Source organism: Cynara cardunculus, unplaced genomic scaffold (genome assembly GCF_001531365.2).
Source record: "Cynara cardunculus var. scolymus isolate 2C unplaced genomic scaffold, CcrdV1 Un_Scaffold_2734, whole genome shotgun sequence".
Lineage (NCBI taxonomy): Eukaryota > Viridiplantae > Streptophyta > Magnoliopsida > Asterales > Asteraceae > Cynara > Cynara cardunculus.
The window spans coordinates 37,594-50,167 of NW_020201199.1; positions in this window are offsets into that span (position 1 = coordinate 37,594).

The window sequence follows — 12,574 nt, forward strand, 5'->3', positions numbered from 1 at the left end:
AGTATTTCTCTTTTCAAGAACAAACAATCTTTTCTCTTCATCTAGTGCTTTATGCTTTTGTTCAGCCTCTTTCTTTTCTTTATCAACCTTGGCTCGTTCCAAGATGATAAGTTGTTCAAAATCTGAAATTTGATTCAAAAGAAATTTAGCATTCAGCTCAAGAGAATTAATCTTACTTTCATAAGATAAACATTCAGCATCAAATCCTTTTTCTAATTCAGTAAATCTTCTTTTCTCTTTTTCAAAAACCGATGATCCTAGGTCTCTCAATAACACTAATAAGTAGATTATAAATAACCTAAATAAGTAGTATGGATGAATAAAATGAAGAATACTCAAGAACAAAGAATGTGTATATTCAAAGCATATACTTGAGCATTAAAGATGCGTAGAAACTCATAAAAAGTCTTATTTTACAATAGACCTAGCTACTTATTTATACTAATGGAAAGAACATAACTATCTAGTAAAACTATCTAGCCACATTTCCAGTAAAGATAATGTTTATCTAAAGTATGCATAAACTATAAATCATGATAAACTTAGAATCCAGCTGTCGATTTGTTATCTCCAGCTGTCTTTTATGGAATGTTAATTCAACCTTATCTTCATATCTTCTTGCATGCCTCTGGTTTAACTGCTGAAGAAAACTCTAAGTGTTGTTGACAAGAGGGGTGATGAAGATGCTCTTTCCATACATCTCTGGTCGATTTATCGACCCTCGGGTTGTTCTCCAGACTTAGTCAATTTTGCCTTAACGTCTTCATCGGTCTTCTGGTTCTTCATCACTTATTGTTCTTCATTACTTTTACATTTATGAATTATGGGATCTAACAATCTCCCACTAATCTAAAAGAAACATCAAATTCCAAATTTTCATTGGATGATGAATTCTTACAATACTGGAAGCAAAGAAATTATGATTTAAGGCAAAAAAATTAAAACTCTATTCAAGATCTACCTTGACATATTTCACAGAAGCGCAGTAGCAGTCTTCGATAACTGATGAATGTAGATATCTCATGAATAAGTTGTTTCCTATTTTCCCTCGGCACATGAGTTCTATCCAGTCTATCTCTAATAACTCCCTGAAAACATTCAAGTGTTGAGGTTGAATACTTGAATGCTTCAGTTAGTCTGAAAAATTTCTTTACCCCGAACTCATTCTTGAAGACAAGTCCAAGCTTGGGTTGAGTCAAGATAAAAGCAGATCTCTTCTCCTGCAGGCCAGGGAAGTCTTCATCAGGTGGAGTGCTAGAGAATATGTCGATGCCCAAATGAAGAGCAATATGAAAATCTCTCTTGGCTCGATGCTTCACCAAGGTTTCCATCGACTTCACAATTGCTCTGTTTACCATTCCAAATCTTATACCCTGATTCTGTCGCTGAGTTGTGAATGCATAAAGCTCGATCAAGTCATAGGGATTGAGATTGATCAAGTCATTGTCATTGAAGACGTTGACCTGACCATGGGCTCTCTCCACTGTGTACTCGATATATTTTATAGCTCTATTAGCGAAGGTCCTCATCTTTATGTCCATTACCAATCTTATTCCATCATTTGAAAAGATAGCCTGAGGTGGTTGGGTAGTCTGTCTAACAATCCTATGGTGAAGGAGGTCCATGGATTATGGCGATAGAATTGGAGGATTGAGAGTCAAACCTTCATCACGATCGTGGTATAGGTACTGATGGATATTCTCCATCATTACTGGTTCCCTTGGTGGCATCTCCGGATGTCTTCTTAGCTACTCCATATTCGCAATGATATCGTCGACTAAGCTCTATGGAGGGTGCCTTGATGAAGAGGGAATGTTTGCATGCACCTTTGTTGGTTCGGTTGAGGGTTGTAGGTTGTGTATCGGTTGGCGATAGGATGGTTTCTTGGGTTGGCTCATGTTGTGGTGGTTCAGGTTCATCAGGTTGTGTTTGGGCTTAAGGTTGTTGAGATGAAGAAGGTTGGATGTTTATTTGTTCAGGTTCATTGAGTAGGGTGATGAAAGGTTCTGTGGTGAGAGGGGTTGGTGATGGGGTTAATGGTAGGCTTGGTGTTGGTGATGTAGTAAAAGGTGGGTTGGTATCTGTTGGTGGGGTTAATGGATTTTCATCGGATGAGGAACTCAACACGATGTGTTCAGGTATGGTGGCAATGGGAACATGTACATTATGTACATCTTCAGAGGGCTGAGCCTCTAGTTCCCTTGCTCGAGTTCCTTGGTTTGGTGATGATGGTGGGTTTTGTGTTTGGTGATCGAATGATGAAGGTGCAGCGGATGGTGCTTACTGAGTTGTAGAACCCGGGTTCTCCCCCTCATGAGGACCAAGACCATGATCATCTTGGTCAGGATCCTCATGCCTTGGCCTCTTCTGCGGGCGGCTGGCCAAGCATGAAGCTAGTTTCTCTTCTTCTTGAGGCGGAGGGAGGCCAGGTAGGCTCTCATAGTCTTTCTTCTTCAATCGTCCTCCATGGTCTGTAGGAGGGAGGCGGTGCATGCTTATTGGTCAGCAAGGCTCTAGGAGAGAGCCTTGGTAGGTTGAACCACTCGATAAAATGAATTTAGCACTTATCTCGTTAAAAGATGAGATAAGTGTCTTGGATACAGCCCTGAGGTCGGCTCTAGTGGCATACTCGAAGGTGGTGGATGATAAGGCTAGGGGAGGTATGGAGGTAGGTGGGGGCATTGAGGTGGTGGTGGATGGAGGAATAGGAAGATTGGCAATTAGAGTCCTCACCTTTGTAGTGAAGGAGGAGAAAGCTTCATCAAAAAAAGGGCCTGCAGAGGAAGGTGGAGGTGGAGAAGGTTGGGGTATGGTGGCTGGGAGGGAGGAGAGGGTATTTTGGATGGTGGTCATTTGGATAGAAAGAGAGGTTAGGGTCTCATCGGTGGATGTGGTTGTGGTTGGGGTAGGTTAGGGGATTTGAGATGAGATTGAGGCTGAAAGGGTGTTTAGGGTTTGGGAGATGGTGTTTAGGTTGTTGGTGATGGAGGCTAAGGTTTCATCGGTTGCTGTTACTTTGGCCGAGACGGTGGCTAGGGAGTGAATTTGGAGTTGGTTTCGTTAGGTGGCAAGGGAAAAGGAGGTGTTGTGGTGCTGGGTAACTGTCTGTTGTAGCATTTGGATACGGGTGGTATTGTCTCGGGTTTGGGCTTCAAGGTTTGCAAGGGATTGCCGTAGGGGGGTTAGGTCAATGGATGGAGGGTTGTCGACAATCCCTTGTATGATGAGTTTTAGGTCTTGGAAGGACTGCTGAATCGTGTCTACAAAGGCTTGGAACTCAGCCTTTGTGACCAGATCAGCTACAGGGGTAACCCCTGCAGCAACGGATGCTGCAGGTTGAGTCTTAGCTCCAGAGGCACCTTCTTGGCCTTTTGAGAATGTGGGTCGTGAAGTACTTCCATCACGTCCTTGATAGCCCTCTAGTGAGGAGCTATCTCGTGATGTTGCTATAACTTCTTCTTCCTCGGCTTCAGAGGCCGGGTAAGAACGGGAGATCGATCTGAACGATCTTGAGGATCAGGAATGCCATAAGTAACACATGCTTTTAGGTGTGTGATGGGAGGTGTCGAGCCATGAGGCGATGTGGCTCTTATATCTTCATCGTCTCTCTGTTGGGAGAGGGGCGATGGTTGGTGAGGTTCCTAGGCTTCATCATCTCTAGAGGCTCGAAGAATGGCCTCTAGATGGCTGGTTTGGGTTTGGTTTGAACTAGGCCGTCCTTGTTCAATACCCTTTTGGCCTTGACCGCTAGGGGTAGAGGTGGTGGTTGCCCTTTGGGAAGAGGGAATGGGTATTGTTTGTGAAGGGCCGGGGGATGCTTGGAAGAGTCATCATCATCATTTTCATCATCCGATGAAGACGACTCTTGTGCTCCCTCGTTGGTTTCTGGGGACGGCGCTAAGTGCTCTGGGGTAGCTGCCCTTAGTTCTTGGGACAGTAGAGAGTGTTCATAGGTCTACCTTATCTCAGACGTCTCTGGTATGACATTGAGCATAGCTCGAGAGACTATCCTCTCGATGGTGTAGCCGTCCTTGGAGATTGTTGGACGATGACCATGCATTGTAAACTATGGTTTAAATGCTCTATCGGTCGGGAGGTCGTGCCTCCTCATCGCATCCCTGATGAAGAGAGCGAGGAATCGTGGGTAAAGCATGGATGACAGTGGCTTCCCTGCGGCCTGAAGTTTGCACTTATTGAGTATCGCTGCATGGATTTCATTGTAGATGAGGACAGTGTAGTCCAGCGGCAGATTGAAGAAGAGGCCGTACATGATAGTCATGATGTTGATGTTGCCCTGATCCATCGATCCCATCTTGCAGGTTAGAGCCCTGTTCAATATGGAAAAGAACATATTCCACATTAGAAGAAGGAATTGCCTCTTAAACTCAAGGGCATTGCATAGGTCACGATTGTAACCTAGCATGTGGATGAAGCGGAGGATATCAGAGCTTGTGGGTAGTTCGGCGTAGTTGTCAATGCCGAGTTCTTGGCGTGTGGGGATGCAAAGGACTTTGAAGACTTTCACCCAGGAGATTTTGACGGAACGGATCACGTCGTTTGGAGCGTCAATATCCCCCAAGATTCCACGGCTGTCGGGGATGTACTCGCAAGTCTGCCAGTACTGTTGGACATACATGAACGGTACGCCATTGTTGATTAACGTCAACGCCGGTTGTACAATACAGTTCTAGAAGAACTCTATCATGATGGCATACTTTGTGTCAAATAGTTTGGTGCGGAGGTCGATCGCGTGGTTGTTTGGTTTTAGGGGAAGGAACACCAGTGTACGAGTATCGACGCCGGTGGATTGCACATGGTTGTCGTTGTTGTTTGAGTCATGAGAGGCGGAGGACGCCATTGTAAGTTGAGGTTGCAGGTTTTGAGTTTTTTCAGATTGTCAGTATGTAGTTGTAGGTTTTGGGAGCGTAAAGAGGAAATGGTTTAGGGAAGATGGTTATTTATAGGTGGATGTGGGGAAACAAAAAAAAAAATTATTTTTAAATGGTAATCACGATCGTGGGAGACGTTTGGCAAAAAGGTGATTTGGTGGATATCGTGTAGCGTCTTGACAGTATCATGCCATTAATGTTGGAGGACAAATTTCGTCATGGGGAGGGTGAAGAGGTTTATAGGGAACATGCTGGTAATGTGTCAAGCTTTTGTGCAGGTGACGGTTGGATTACTTGGAAAAAATTCCAAATAATATTTCTTGAATTATTGCGCCAAAAACAATTTAAAAGTCCATCTAATTGAAAGATTAATATTGATTACGAAGTTTTGGTCTTCTAAAAACTCATGAAGTATAGTTTTTAGTCACAAAAGCTGCAATGTTTTATAATCTTAAAATTTTTGCAACTAAAGATGGGCTTTTGAAAAGAAATTTTGACAAGTAACCAGAGGAGCTCTGGTTGAACATGTCCTTTTTTATGGGAAACCAGAGGTGCTCTGGTTGAACATATATGAATGAATTCATCTAAGAAAATGTTGGATTTTATGATAAATAAGCCTTGGGTGACAAACCAGAGGCTCTAGTTAAGCATGATCAAGCCATTATGTAGAACCAGAAGGGCTCTTGTTAAATACATATGATGTATCCATTATTTATTTAGCATTTAAGTGTCCAGAGACTCTGGAGAGTAGAACCAGAGGTTCTGGTATGCAAATGGATATTAATATGAATGGGTCTTTGAGACCAGAGGACTCTGGTTTGAAAGACAATGAATCTAGAGGCTCTGATCTTTAGAACCAGAGGCTCTGGTTGCAAAGGCAATGAAAAGAAGTATGAAAATATGGTTAAGTTCATGTGAGTGATAAAAGGGGGTTCTATGGGTCCAGAGGGGCTCTGGTTCCAAAGAGTATGAATCCAGAGGCTCTGGTCTTTAGAACCAGATGCTCTGGTTGTCTTGGATATGCTATTAAAGATGAATGATAGGTGAAGTTAGTATGCCAAGGCTTATTTGGAAACTAGAGGTCTCTGGTTCCAAAGGACTTGGAAACCAGAGGCTCTGGTCTTTAGAACCAGAGGTTCTGGTTACATAAAGGATGTGATGCGATGAAGAGTTTATTCAAGGTAGATGAAAAAGGAGAACCATGGAGTCCAAATAGGCTCTGGTTTCAAAGGATGAGAATCCAGAAGCTCTGGTCTATAGAACTAGAGGCTCTGGTCTCAAAGAATGTAAATCTAGAGGCTCTGGTCTTTAGAACCACAGGCTCTGGTTGCGAATGTAATACTTAGTGAATAAAAGCTAAGTATTTGCTTTGGACCAGAGGTCTATGGTTCTAAAGGCGATGTAAAACTTTGAGCCATATTAAAAGGTTTCTTCATAGCCAGAGGCTCTGGTCTTTAGAACCAGAGACACTGGTTTGGAGTACTTATTGATCATGGCTTATTGCTATGTATCACTTGTAGGCATAACCATGAGATATTGAGAATCTCTGATTTAAAGATTTTTATTGCCTTTAAGTGGTGAGATTCAGCATACCCATCTAGCTGACTAGGAACAAAAATCTTTTCTCATCAAGAGCTTTTGTGAAAATGTCAGCAAGTTGAATCTCAGTTATAACAAAATGCATTTCTATATTACCTTTTTCAACATTGTCTTTCAGGAAGTGGTACCTTACATCGATGTGCTTGGTCTTGGAATGCTGCACTGGATTTGTAGAGATTGCGATAGTACTCTTGGAGTCTCAGAGGATAGGAATTTTGGCATATTGAAATCCATAGTCCTTAAGCTGAGTCTTCATCCAGAGAACTTGTGAACAACAACTAGCAGCAGCAACATATTCTGCTTCTACTGTAGAGGTTGAGACACAATTTTGTTTTCCGGATGTCCAACTTACTAGCTTGTCCCCCAAGAGTTGACAGCTTCCAAACGTGCTCTTTCTATCAAGCTTCCAACCTGCATGATCTGCATCTGTGTAGGCTATTAGATCAAAGCCAGAGTTCTTTGGATACCAGAGACCCAATAAAGGAGTTCCCTTGAGGTATCTAAAGATCCTCTTGACTGCAGAGTGATGAGATTCTTTAGGATTTGATTGATATCTTGCACAAAGACATGTAGCAAACATAATGTCTGGTCTACTGGCAGTTAGATACAGGAGTGATCCAATCATGCCTCTGTAGGTTGTTACAACCACATGTTTTCCTGATGGATCAGTAAATAACTTAGCTCCTGTAGCCATAGGTGTTCTCATCGATGATGAATTTGAGAGAGAGTATTTTTTCAGAAGGTCAGTCACATACTTGAACTGATTGATGAAAATTCCTTCTAAATTTGTTTTATTTGAAGACCAAGGAAAAAACTTAGTTCTCCTGTCATACTCATCTCAAATTTGCTTTTCATCAGCTCTAAGAACTTTTCGCAATGTTTTGCATTTGTAGAGCCAAATATGATGTCATCCACATATATTTGTACAAGTAGTATGTCACATTTATGCTTCTTGAGAAAGAGGGTTGCATCGATTGTACCTTTTTCGAAGCCATTGTTGATGAGAAAGGTTGATAGAGTTTCATACCAGGCCCTGGGTGCTTGCTTCAGCCCATAGAGGGGTTTTTCCAGAAAGTAGACATATTCTGGATGTTTTGGATCTTCAAACCCAGGAGGCAGCAGCACATAAACTTCTTCTTGAAGTTTGCCGTTAAGGAAGGCATACTTGACATCCATCTGATAGACCTTAAAGGCTTTGTGCGCTGCATAGCCTAGGAATATCCTGATGGCTTCAAGTCTTGTGACAGGAGCAAATGTCTCATCGTAGTCCATCCGTTCTTCCTTGCAGTAGCCCTTGGCAACAAGCCTGGCCTTGTTTCTTATGACTATGCCATCTTTGTCCTTCTTGTTTCTGAAGACCCATTTGGTGCCTATGGCCGTCTTCCCTTTGGGTAGAGGCATAAGGGACCGTACATTGTTTTTCTCAAACTGGAGTAGTTCTTCTTGCATCGCGTCTACCCAGTTCGGGTCTTGTAGGGCTTTAGAAATTTTCTTTGGTTCTATCATGCTTAGAAAGTTGGCGAAGAGGCATTCATTAGCAGTGGCAGATCTCGTCTTGACACCAGATGTTGGATCACCAATGATTTGGTGGTGTGGGTGATCTTTTGTCCATTTGGTGCTTGATTGGGGTTCTGGAGCAACAGGATGCAGTTCTTCATTGACTGATGGGACTACTTGCTCCCCCTCGAAGAGATCATCTCCAAAGTGGTGCTCTAGTTCTGGTTCATGGTCTGAAGACACAGAAGAAGTAGAAGGTGAAGTAACATGAGTTTCAGTGAGAGTTGTACCTTCAGCATTGGAGTTTTCATGTTCTTCATCGGCTCTGGAAGAAAGTTTAATAATTGGTGTATGTCCAGAGATGACTTCTTCTTCGAAGATATCTTCAAATAAATGAGCTAATTCTAATTCATTGGGTTTGCCAAGTGATGAATTAGAGGCTTTCTGTTGTAGTCCGAGTCCTGAAGTGTTGTGTTCAAAAGTCATAGGTGTGGAATCATCAAAGGACACATTGATGCTTTTGATGACAATTCTTGTCCTTTTGATGTAGGCTCTGTAGGCCTTGGCAGTTTGAGAGTAGCCCAGAAAGATCCCTTTATCAGCTTTCTTGTCGAATTTGCCGAGGTATTCCCTATCATTGAGTACAAAGCATTTGCACCCAAAGATATGAAAATACTTGACATTTGGTCTTCTCTGATTAATGAGCTCATAGGGTGTCTTCTGGTGCTTCTTGTTGATGATGGATTGATTCTGGGTGAAGCATGCAGTAGAGATTGCTTCAGCCCAGAATTTGATGGGTAACTCCGATGAAGCAAGCATGGTCCTTGCTGCTTCCACTAGGGTTCTGTTCCTTCGTTCTACCACTCCATTCTGTTGTGGGGTTGTGGCAGCTGAAAAGTTTTGTGAGATGCCTTCATTGATAAGATATTCATCGATCTTGGCATTTTTGAATTGATTTCCGTTGTCACTTCTAACTTTAATGAGTTTTTGTTGTAGAAGGACTTAAAGTCTTTTCATCACACTAATGAGTAGGTGAGGAACATCTGATTTCTTCTTTACAAATTCAACCTAGGTGTATCTGGAGTATTCATCAACCAGTACTAACGTGTACTTCTTTCGAGAGAGACTTTGAGTTGATATTGGCCCACAGAGATCTATATAAACCATGTCCAAGGGCTTGGTGCAGGAGGTTTCTGACTTGGTTTTATGTGAGGCCCGTCTTAACTTTCCCATCTCACTGGCTGAGCATAGATGATCTTCTTCAAATTTAAGATCCGGAATTCCCTTGACTAGCTTCTGTGTGGCTAGTTTTCGTAGTGCATCAAAGTTGAGACGCGAGAACTTTTGATGCCATAGACAATTTTCATCGCTCTTATGAGACACAAGACATAGGGTGTCTTGTCCCATAGAGGATTCAAAATCTAGAAGATAAAGATTTCCGTCTCTCTTTGCGTTGATGATTGTTTGACCAGGCTTTGTTTATATGATACAGAAACCTTTGCGGAACCTGACTTCAAGACCCTTGTCGCAGAACTGGCTTATGCTTAGTAAATTGTGCTTCAATCCTTCAACCTAAGCCACTTTGTTGATGGAGATGGTTTCTTTGATGAGAGTGCCATATCACTTGATTGTACCCTTGCTGTTGTCTCCAAAATTCACAGAGCCTCCAGATTTTTCGTTGAAGAAGGACAGCTGACTTTTATCACCAGTCATGTGCCTGAAGCAACCTGAATCCATGTACCATGGTTGCACATGCTGGTCCTGCAAGACACATTAAGGGGTTTTAGGTACCCATTTCTTAATGGGTCCACGTTTGTTAGTAGGGGATACCACTCTCTTTTCATTACCCTTAGCCTTTGCAAGCTTGGGTTTATTAGTATTTCCCTTGCCCTTGGACTTGGGCTTTTTCACGTTTTCATTGGTTTTAACTTTGTAGCGGTAAACGTGTTGGGAGAATATGCAGCGATGTGTCAACATGTGATTCCTCAGGGTTTGTAAAAGATCTAAACATTGACAATTATTAAACTTTGGGCATGAATGTCTAACGTTCTTTTTATTCGCTGAAAATTAATAATTAAATGCAGGGGATGTAAATCCTGTCTTAGCATCAGTTGTTTTTACAAACTTCCTATCTAGTTAAAAAAATTTATTTGAAGGGGTCTTTGTCTTTACTTCTTTCCTCCTCAGGAAGGACTGCTTTTCTTCAGCTGAATGAGAGGAAAAGTGGTGGTTAGTTTTCTCAGAGGCAGGCCACTTCTATTTTTGCTCACGAGTAAACTTAATGAACTTAGAAGATATGCTAGAACCTTTTGATTTATCGTTGGCAGATTTAATATCTTTCAATTTTCCTTTTTCTTTGTCCGAAGATTTCATCGATGGAGGAATACCATATTGCATTGGGGGTTTGAAGTTTTGAGGCTTCTTATTCTCAATGATCTTTGGTGATTCACATATTATCTCTTCTTCAGATTCGGAATGTAGAAAGTCTCTCGCTGATTTCTCGAAATCAAAATTAGCATGGATGTTTGTGGGAGGTGTAGGTTCAGAGGTTGATGCTTCAGAGTGATCTGTTTGACGTTCCATCGATTCTTACATAGATGAACTTTCAGTTTTACTTGAATGGTTCATCGACTCATCAGCTGATGGTTCCTCATTAGGATTCTCTTTTTCATCAACAGTACTTGCTGATGAAGTGGAATTGGAAACCAGAGACTTTGGTTTGACCACAGGGTTTCCATCGGTCTCTAGTTTGGAGGTGTCATTTCTTTCATCAGAATTCTTATATGTACTGCTCTCGTACACCACATTTTTAAAATCCTGTCTTAAAACGACATTTTTTCCATCGACTTTAACTCTTTTAAAATTTGCTTTTGGTATCGGGATAAAGTCGGATTTCTGAATGCATCCAAGTTTGAAAGTGGATTGAATGGTCGATTTCTTTGATTCGATGAAGGAGTCCAATTCATTGAATCCAATCCCTTGAGTGTCCTTTTAACCGTTTAACTTTTCATACACATCTTGGGCATCCTTGTATTTCTTCATCAGAAGTTCATTGGTTTGAAGCTTCTGGTGAAGGATCTCCCTTTCCTTTTGAAAGAAATCTTTAAGAGCAACTAAGTTTAGTCTCTTTTGCCTTAGATTCTTTTAAGGCCTTAGTTGTGACAATCCGTCATTTCGGGATTTCAGGTTAGTACCTTATTTTAGGATCTTTATTGAGAATTAAGTCTTTCTAGGATTTAACTATGATGATTAGAGAACGTCTCGCATAATTCCCAAGATTGGTTCGGAAGATCACGGTTCGGCGGGTAACTGACAAAGTTAACTTGTGCAATGCCAAATAGTCTTGAAATGCTCCAAATAAAATAAAGTTGATATTTTAGGTTTTGTATTTTAAAATTTTAAAATTTTCAAAGTCCCATTTTATTGGCAAAATATGTTATTAAAGGGTGGAGTTTTAAAATCTTTTATTTAGTTGTTTTGTTTAAATAATTTATAGAGGGTTTTATTATTTAGAAAAATAATAATTTATAGGGCTTGGGCCTTTAGAAGCCAGCCCATTTCATGTTTAAAAGCCTTCATATTTGAAAACTTTCATTTCCAACTCCCAGCTTGACCTGTTATCTCCCTCTAAACTCGACCACCTTCCAGCCGATTCTATCGTCTCGCAAGTCTTTAAGGATTCTGTTACTCTTCAGGATTGTTCAAGATTCTAAGAAAAGGTATGAGTTGAGCTCTCCTATTCTCTCAAAAATTCGAAAGTTTACATTCTCCTTCACCTACTTGATTCTTTACTATATTTATGGGATTTAAAGAGGGGAGATTGTTCATCAAAGACCTGCAAATGTCTTYGGTAGGATGATAATCTGTGATCCATGTTCTTTAATCTCTAAGAAGGAAGGAGAGAGTCCTTGCATGTAAAATCTGATCATATTTTAAGTATGGGAAGATCTTGCATGCATCCTTAATCAGTTTTATTATCTTTAAAACTCGATGAAATTGGAAAATATTTTTCTGGAGTTTGTTCGATGATGATGACTCAAGCCGGAGTTTAAATTCTTGAAAATGATGAGCTTGAGACCCCTCCCCATCATTGCTGTCATTCTTGGTGCATGCAATCTGTTTTGGGGGCGTGCGTCTCAAGGTGCTAAAGTATTTAAGAAGAGTCTCAAACCCACTCAAAAATTCTTGATTTTGGAAATTGGCGGCTGTCATCATTATTTTGGATGACTTAAGATGATGTCATTAGGTAGATTTTGGAAGGTTCCTTTTGAAAAGTAAATATTAAAATATCAGCTTTTATTTTATAAAAACCTTGATGGCATTGCATTAAAAGCAACTTTGCTTTACCTTGGGCAAGAAACCTTTAAGTAATTTAGCGCTGGATATTGGTCTGTTCAGGAAGTTCGGGTGAGCCTAGAAGGCTTGTAACGGCAACCTCTGGATATTCATCAAATTAGTGAGTTCTCACGGCCCCACTTTTACTGCTTTTGATTATTTTATGGGGGAAAAGCATGAAATTGAGCAAACTTTGCATGTCTATTTATGTAAAACCTTTGGACTAAGGAACTGCTTAGTCAAGTTTTTGTTTG